The 7,693-nt window shown below is 51.6% G+C and overlaps 1 long non-coding RNA gene across 1 annotated transcript; it reads left to right on the top strand.

Annotated features, from left to right (window-relative positions):
* Window positions 1–53: 53 nt before the first annotated feature.
* LOC148217837 (uncharacterized) lies at window positions 54–2,730 on the top strand. Its single transcript, XR_015800705.1, has 3 exons — window positions 54–174; window positions 1,276–1,443; window positions 1,761–2,730. It is a non-coding gene; the product is annotated as an uncharacterized LOC148217837 (long non-coding RNA).
* The last annotated feature ends 4,963 nt before the right edge of the window (window positions 2,731–7,693 follow it).

Below are 7,693 nucleotides of genomic sequence, written 5' to 3' on the forward strand. Positions count from 1 at the left end.
TGGCACCGCCCCCGGGGCGGGCCGCCGAACGCACGCGATGACGCGCGGGGGGCGGGACGGCGCGGGGCGGTGACGCGCTTCATGCCAGGAGCAGGGCCCGGGTGCGACGAAGACGGGAGCGGGACGACCCGATACCGCGCGGGGCCGCGCGCCCGGCGGAGCCCGGCCCGCTGGGTAGGGGCCGCCAATGGCACCGGGGCTTCTGCTTCGGCTTCTGTCCGTGTCGGCGGGGAGGCCCCAGCCAGCGGTACCCCTCTCCCTCGGCGACACGGGCGTGGAACTCGGCATCGGGCGCTGCATCGCCGCGGACAGCAGGGGGCGCACGGGTACCGATACTGCCATGGGGCCCGGCGCTGCTCTCCTGCTCCGCCGCCAGGCGGCGCTGCGCTGCCGTCCTGCCGCGCCTCCGGGCACGCTCGGTTTCCTCGGGACCCCGGGCCCCGCCTGTCCCGCCGCTGCGGAGGCGGGGGATGCTTTATGGGACTGCCCGAGCTGGCAGTGCCGGGTCTGGGGCGTTGGGGCGCGCCTTGGGGGGCTGCGGGTGCGCTCGTTTCCTCTTCTGCATGGCCTTCTGTGTGAGCATCTCTCGTTGCGACTGCTCTTGGAGAGTCAAACCCCTCCTCCTAAGTGGTCTCAGGAGCCTGGCAGGGTGAGTTTTGTTTCACAGGGGAAAGGGCCACTGGTCGTGTCCAGAGACCTGTGCACCCAGCCAGGTTTCTGCCTGATAAAATTCCAAATGGATGAGGATTTCTCCCAGCCCCAAGCTGCCCCCACCTGTAACCCTGGCTGCCTTTGGGGTGCCCAAAGCCTCCTCTGTGCAGATCTCAGGAACCTGGGAGGGGTGAACAATGTTGCACAGGGAAAAACCCCACAGATTTTATCTCCGGGCCTGGGGCCAGGAGCAGGCATTTGCGTGCTATAATTCCAGAAGGAGCACGGTGTCTCCCAGACCCAAGCCGCATCCAGCTGTGACCCAGCTGCTCTTGGAGTGCCAAAAGCCTCCTCGTAGCTGATCTCAGGAACCCTGGAAGGGTGAGTTTGGTTTCACAGGGAAAAGGCCTCAGTTTGTGTCCAGAGATCAAATAAGGGACTCTGCTTTTCCTCTAGTTCTCCTTCCTGTTTTCACCTGGGCTACAAGGATGGGCATGGCCTGTATTTCTCATATCAAAGTGATGTTACTAAATTTGTCCAGAAGTTCTGATTGTTATTTTTATTAGTAGTAGTAATTTTCTGATAGAAAACACTCTCATTTTGCCTTTCCCACGTTGTTTCCAGGTGCTGCCCAGGATGGACATCTGTGGTCTCAGACAGTGATTCCCGAGGAGCAAGGAAAGCCTTTTCCTCACCTGTACAGTTCAGGTGGATGGGACAGAATTGGTGTGGCCTGACAAGGCAGGAAAAGCTGTCTGTGTTCTGGAGTGCCTTGAAAGCTTTCTCCGTCAGGTTTGGAAGGGGTTTCTCTTTGGGATTTCTTGTGATGCAGCACCACGGGTATCCCTTTGTGCCAAGTCCAGTGCTAAAGGATTGAAGAACTGACAAGTGGGGTCTGGGATGAAAATGCCGCTAATAAAATTAAGCAAAGAATACAATAAGAGAAATGAGCATCCTTTTAATAGTTAGGAATAAAAATGCTGGAAAAGGGCACTCTGAATTGGTGTCACTTGTCATGGATAAAACCCCAGAGTGAGGAATCAGAGCAGAAGTTGAGAGCTGGAATCCTTCTGCAGTCGACTTAATTTTCTTTTCCTCCTCTCTTTCAGGACAGGAAGAATCACGACTCTCCTGCCATCTTTGCCAAGAGCTGTGGTGTTTGATCAGCCAAAGCCCAGAGGCTTCAGCACCAGAGGTCTGAGCCTGGAGGGCTCCTGGTGCTGCCCGTGCTGTGGGCTATGTCAGAGGATGCAGGGTTCCTCTTTGCCTCCCTGCTGGGATTAACTGCCATGGGAATGTGGGATCTGGGTGAAACTCCAGCTCTCCTGGTGTTCAGGGGAGCAAGGTCTGAGGGACTCCTCTCTGGGGATGTGCGGTGAAGGACTGAATAGTGTGGAAGGAGAGTATTTATAAACTGTATCACTGTTTCTCCCAAAATTGGGGTGGAGCGGTGATGGGGGCGGTTGGGTTTGGTCTGGGCCTGTTATTCTTTGTGCAATTTTTAAATTCTCTTGTATGATTTACTGTCCGGTATCTTTCTAACAAAAGCTGACATAAATTTAGATTAAGGATTAGAACTTGGGTCCATTCATTGCAAACATTTGACAAGGCTGGAGGACTGGGGTGGTGACTGCTCTCAGGAAAGGTTACTTATTAATACTGTGTCAGATTTCCCGCAGTGACTGTCAGGCCTGCATGGCTGTGAGTTCGTGCTCTTCTCACTGGGGAAATAAGTTCAGCAAAATTAGAAATGTTAGAAAAATCCAGCCAAAAATTCCACCTCTGTACCCCCTAAGTTTTCCCAGTTTTTCCCAGCTAGGAGCTGCACAGAAGTCAGGCAGGGGAAGTGACAACAGGGAACAGCTGAAAAATTCAAAGGCACAAAGAGGAAAGGGGAAAGGTTTCAGAAAACAATTCTATGGTCTAAGAATAATTTCTGATTCCCTACTGAGAAGAACACGAACTCACAGCCATTCAGGCCTGACAGTCCCCTGCAGTGAGAGCTCAGCACACATCCACAGAGGCAAGTCCAGCATCTTAAATGAAAAAATAAAAATAAAAACCAGAAGAAAAAGGTGATTTCTTTTGCTTCAGAGTTATTTCAAGTTCTTAAAGCCCAAGCAACATTTGCTCTTGATTTTGGTTGGGTGAATCATGAGCAGTGGGCACGGGTCATGCCATTCATTGAGCAGAAAACCCGGGGTCATTTAGAGGGGACACAAGAACTGTTTGTGTAGCGACCTCGGGCTGCAGAGGGGCAGGAGAAAGGCCAAGGGAGCTCCCTGGGGCCACCAGGGCCTGTGGGGAACAGAATGGACGCTTGGATGACCAGTGGAGGTGAGGAGTGGATCTGAGTTCATCTACAGGGAAATAAGGAGGGGATACTCTGGAGTGAAAAGCTGAGGTGATGAGTTCACCCACCTGGGCACGAGTTGTGTTTGCACAAAGTGGGAACAGAGGTGAAGGTCAATCCAAAGTCGATCCTGCTTGACCTCTGAATTCCAGGATAAGTTTTACAAGCTGCCAAATGAGGGAGTAAAAATACACAAAAATGAAACCGAGAGCATTCATGAGGTTCCTGGGAGTCCATTACACTGTTGTCATAGAATTCTTAATGAGTTTTGAGCTTTTAATGACAACAATTCAGTACTTTCTTTGGATTATTCACTGTGTAGGATTTGGGGTTTATCTGGATTTTAAAGGCGTCGTGGTGGCCCTGACACTGCTCAGGAGCTGGTAGGAAAAGCAGGGTCAGAGCTCCTGGCAGGCACAGGGTGTTTTTCCCAGAGTGGACTGTGGAGGAATTGTTTGGGCCTTGGATTGTCCCTCTGGGTGATGCCAGTTGCTGTGATTTGTGTAATTCCATACATTTAACTCCCAATACTTGCCAGCCCAGGAGCTTGAGCTGACAGGGCAGCACACAGATTGTTCTCTGTGCTGTGCCCCGATTTGGGGTTGGCTGTCAGCTTTGCTAGCTCCCGTGAATTATGCCCATAGCCCCGAATTCCCTGCTCAATTCCCACTGCCATAACCTCACAGCGCCTCATGGAGTGGGGATATACTGTGGCAGGAAGCTCAGCAGCATCGGCACAGGGACAGGTGTATATTCCAAAGAATTTGCTGTTTCAAACCCTCATCCCCCAGCCCCGCCGATGTCCCTGGGGGGCACTTGACAGAGTTACCTGGATTTCAGCTGATTTCACCCCCCCGAGCTCGGGCTCCAGGTGATCTTTTCAAGCAGGAGAAGGCAGGGGCCGGAGGCGCTCGTGGCCCGTGCCGAGGCAGTCCCTGGGGCCACGAGAGGACATCTCTCCCTGCAGAATTTCAGTTCTTTCCAGAGCCTCAGCAGTGACAGAGGACAAAGAGGAAGATGAGGAGGAGGAAGAAGGGGGAGAGGGTTTGAGAGGAGGGGAAGCCCAAATCCGTGCTGTGTGCGGAGCTCCGACAGCACGCTGCAGCCCGCAGCTCAGTGTGAGCACGGGGCAGAGGAGGCGATTTCTGGGCATTCAATCACCCTGAGGCGGGCCCGGCACCGCCCCTGCAGCACCGTCCCCAGCACAGCTCGGTGCCGCTCCGGGATCACCCGGCCCCGCCCCCGGTGCCGCCCGGGACCACTGGGGACCGCCCCTAAAGCACCGCCCCGGCCCCGCCCGGTCCCGTCCCCGGGACCTCCGTGCCCCGCCTCGCCAAGCCCCGGCTCCGCCCCGAGCCTGCCCGGGCTGCGCCGGCACCATCGCTGGCGGCCCCGCCCCTCTCCCCCGGGCCGAAGCGGGCTGAAGGAGATGTCCGCACGATTGGAAACGCCGCCGAAAATCGCACCCGTGGGATCGGTGTCGGCGTCGTGCGCAGGCATCCCACTAGAGCGAGCGGGCTCCTTGCTGTGCCCCCCTCCTTTTGCAGCCAGAGTTAGAAGGTCGGGGAGCGACACCCGAGCCGCCATCTTGGGAGAGGCAGGCGCGCAGTACCGCGCTCTGCCCACAGGGTGGCGCTTGGGAGACAGGCAAGGGATGGAATCAAGGAGTGTCCCAATCCTTGAGGAAATCCCCCAGAATGAACGCCCCAAAAAACCCCGACCAGAACTGAGAAACCTCCTGCCTCTGTATGAGTGCAAAGGGTGTGCAAGGAGTGTGCAAATAGTGTGCATTAGCAATCGATCGGCAGGCATTGGCAATCGACCGCCGATCTAATCGATCGGCAGGCGCGATCAATCGATCGCCGATCTAATCGATCGGCAGGCATTAGCAATCGATCGCCGATCTAATCGCTCGGCAGGCATTAGCAATCGATCGCCAATCTAATCGATCGGCAGGCATTAGCAATCGATCGCCGATCTAATCGATCGGCAGGCGCGATCAATCGATCGCCGATCTAATCGATCGGCAGGCATTAGCAATCGATCGCCGATCTAATCGATCGGCAGGCGCGATCAATCGATCGCCGATCTAATCGATCGGCAGGCATTAGCAATCGATCGCCGATCTAATCGATCGGCAGGCGCGATCAATCGATCGCCGATCTAATCGATCGGCAGGCATTAGCAATCGATCGCCGATCTAATCGATCGGCAGGCGCGATCAATCGATCGCCGATCTAATCGATCGGCAGGCGCGAGCAATCGATCGCCGATCTAATCGATCGGCAGGCATTAGCAATCGATCGCCGATCTAATCGATCGGCAGGCGCGATCAATCGATCGCCGATCTAATCGATCGGCAGGCGCGATCAATCGATCGCCGATCTAATCGATCGGCACGCATTAGCTATCGATCGCCGATCTGATTTTTCCCGCCATTTTTCATGGATTTTTTCCCCCATTTCTTACTGATTTTTCCCCAATTTTTCATGCATTTTTTCCCGCAATTTTCGTGGATTTTTCCCCACATTTTCCCCATTTCTCACTGATTTTTTTTCCCCCATTTCTCAATGATTTGTTTCCCCAATTTATCAAAGATTTTTTTTCCCCATTTCACCATGATGTTTCCCCCATTTCTCACTGATTTTTTCCCCCATTTCTCACTGATTTTTTCCCCCCATTTTTCCATGGATATTTCCCGATTTTCCCCCCCATTGCTCACTGATTTTTGCCCCCATTTCTCTCTGAATTTTCCCCCCATTTTCCATGCATTTTTCCCCCCATTAATCACTGATTTTTTTTCCCCATTTATCACTGATATTTGCCCCCATTTCTCTCTGAATTTTTCCTTCCATTTTTCATGCATTTTTCCGCCCATTAATCACTGATTTTCTCCCCATTTATCACTGATTATTGCCCCCATTTTTCACTTACTTTTTCCCCACAGCATCGGCCACCACAGCACGAGCAACAACAGCTCGCTCTGTTCCCGCCATTGCCCATGGATTGTTTGCCTGTTTTCCATGGATTTTTTTCCCCATTTCTCACTGATTTCCGCCCCCCCCCCCCCCCATTTCTCACTGAATATTCCCCCATTTTTCATCGACTTTTCCCCCATTTACCACTGATTTTTCCCCCATTTCTCGCTGATTTTGTCCCAAATTTTCCCCCATTTCTCATTGATTTTTTTCCCTGTTTCTCACTGATTTTTCCCCCATTTCTTAATGACTTTTCCCGCCATTCGTCACGGATTTTTTCCCCCATTTCTCACTGATTTTTTCCCCATTTCTCAATTATTTTTTCCCCCACTTTTCCCCGTTTCTCACTGATTTATTCCCCCATTTTTCATGGATTTTTTTTCCCCCATTTCTCACTGATTTTTTTCCCCATTTTTCAAAGATTCCCCCCCCCGTTTTTCACTGATTTTTCTCCATTTCTCACTGATTTTCCCACCATTTTTCATGTGGTTTTTTTCCATTTCTCACTGATGTTTTACCCCATTCTTATTACCATTCTCATAGCTCTATTTTATATTTATACATATTCTTATATTTGCATTATTTCTGTTATACACTAGATTTTTCATAGATATTTGCTACTTAGATTTCATTATATTTTACATGTATACCAATCTATTTCTATTCTTTATATTTTATTTTTATATTAGCTATAAAAACCGTGCCTCTACCCAAATAAAAAGCATTTAAACATTCCTTTTAGACTATATTTAGGTATTTTTTATGGTTCTGTTTTTCATGCATTCTACACCCACCCCTCCCTCTCAATGTTCTGGCACCCAGCATGACCCCCCCCCCCCCCCCCCCCCCCCATGCCCGACTCACCTGCTCCTCCAGCGCAGCCCGGCTCCCTTTCCCAGGGACCTTGGGGTGCCCCAAACCACGTCGGAGCCCCCAGTCTCCACACCCTCCCCCTCCGTAGGGAACGGGAATGGGATGGGGAGCACACAGGACAAGAAAGGAACACAAAAGACACACTGGACAGAGAGAAGAAAAGGGCTGGAAGCTGGATATGAGGATGAAAGTGGAGCAGCAACAAACCTCAGGACTCTTGACTAGAGAGTGTGGCTGCTGAACGTCTCAAAAAAAACCCCCAGCTCCAACACAACATGCTGTGCTCACGGCTCGGCCTGGGACTCATCAGTGAACATCTCTCTCTTGCCAGGGCCATAAAGCCCCCGAGAAAACACGAGGTGAGGTTGATGTGCTCCGGCTTTGCTCCTGCTCAGCCCTAACCCCAGCCCCTGCTGCCAGTGAGCACCCTGATCTCTGAACCTCTTCTCAGCTTGTTTGTACGCTTCCAAATTCCTTCCTCTTTCCTCAAGCTTCATCTGTTTCCTGGCATTGGGAGAATGACAAGTGTTTAGCACAGCGCAATGAATACAACAGTCTCATTTTCAGAAGACACAACTGAACGAGAACCGACAGCAGCACTGCTTCGAGACAATCTGGGCACACGTTTCCCTTCCAGCAATCTGAGCGTTCTTTTGTGTCACGCCTGAAATTCTGAAAATGGTTTTTTGAGAAAAATTATCCATAACTAGAAAACAATCAAACCAAATAAATAGAACCCCTAGGATATAATAACAGCCCATATACTACAACACTCCAATTCTAATATTAATAAGAAAACAGAAATTAGCTACACAGCATTACCTCAAACAAACACTAC

Source organism: Sturnus vulgaris, unplaced genomic scaffold (assembly GCF_052056855.1).
Source record: "Sturnus vulgaris isolate bStuVul1 unplaced genomic scaffold, bStuVul1.hap1 Scaffold_2077, whole genome shotgun sequence".
Taxonomy (NCBI): Eukaryota; Metazoa; Chordata; class Aves; order Passeriformes; family Sturnidae; genus Sturnus; species Sturnus vulgaris.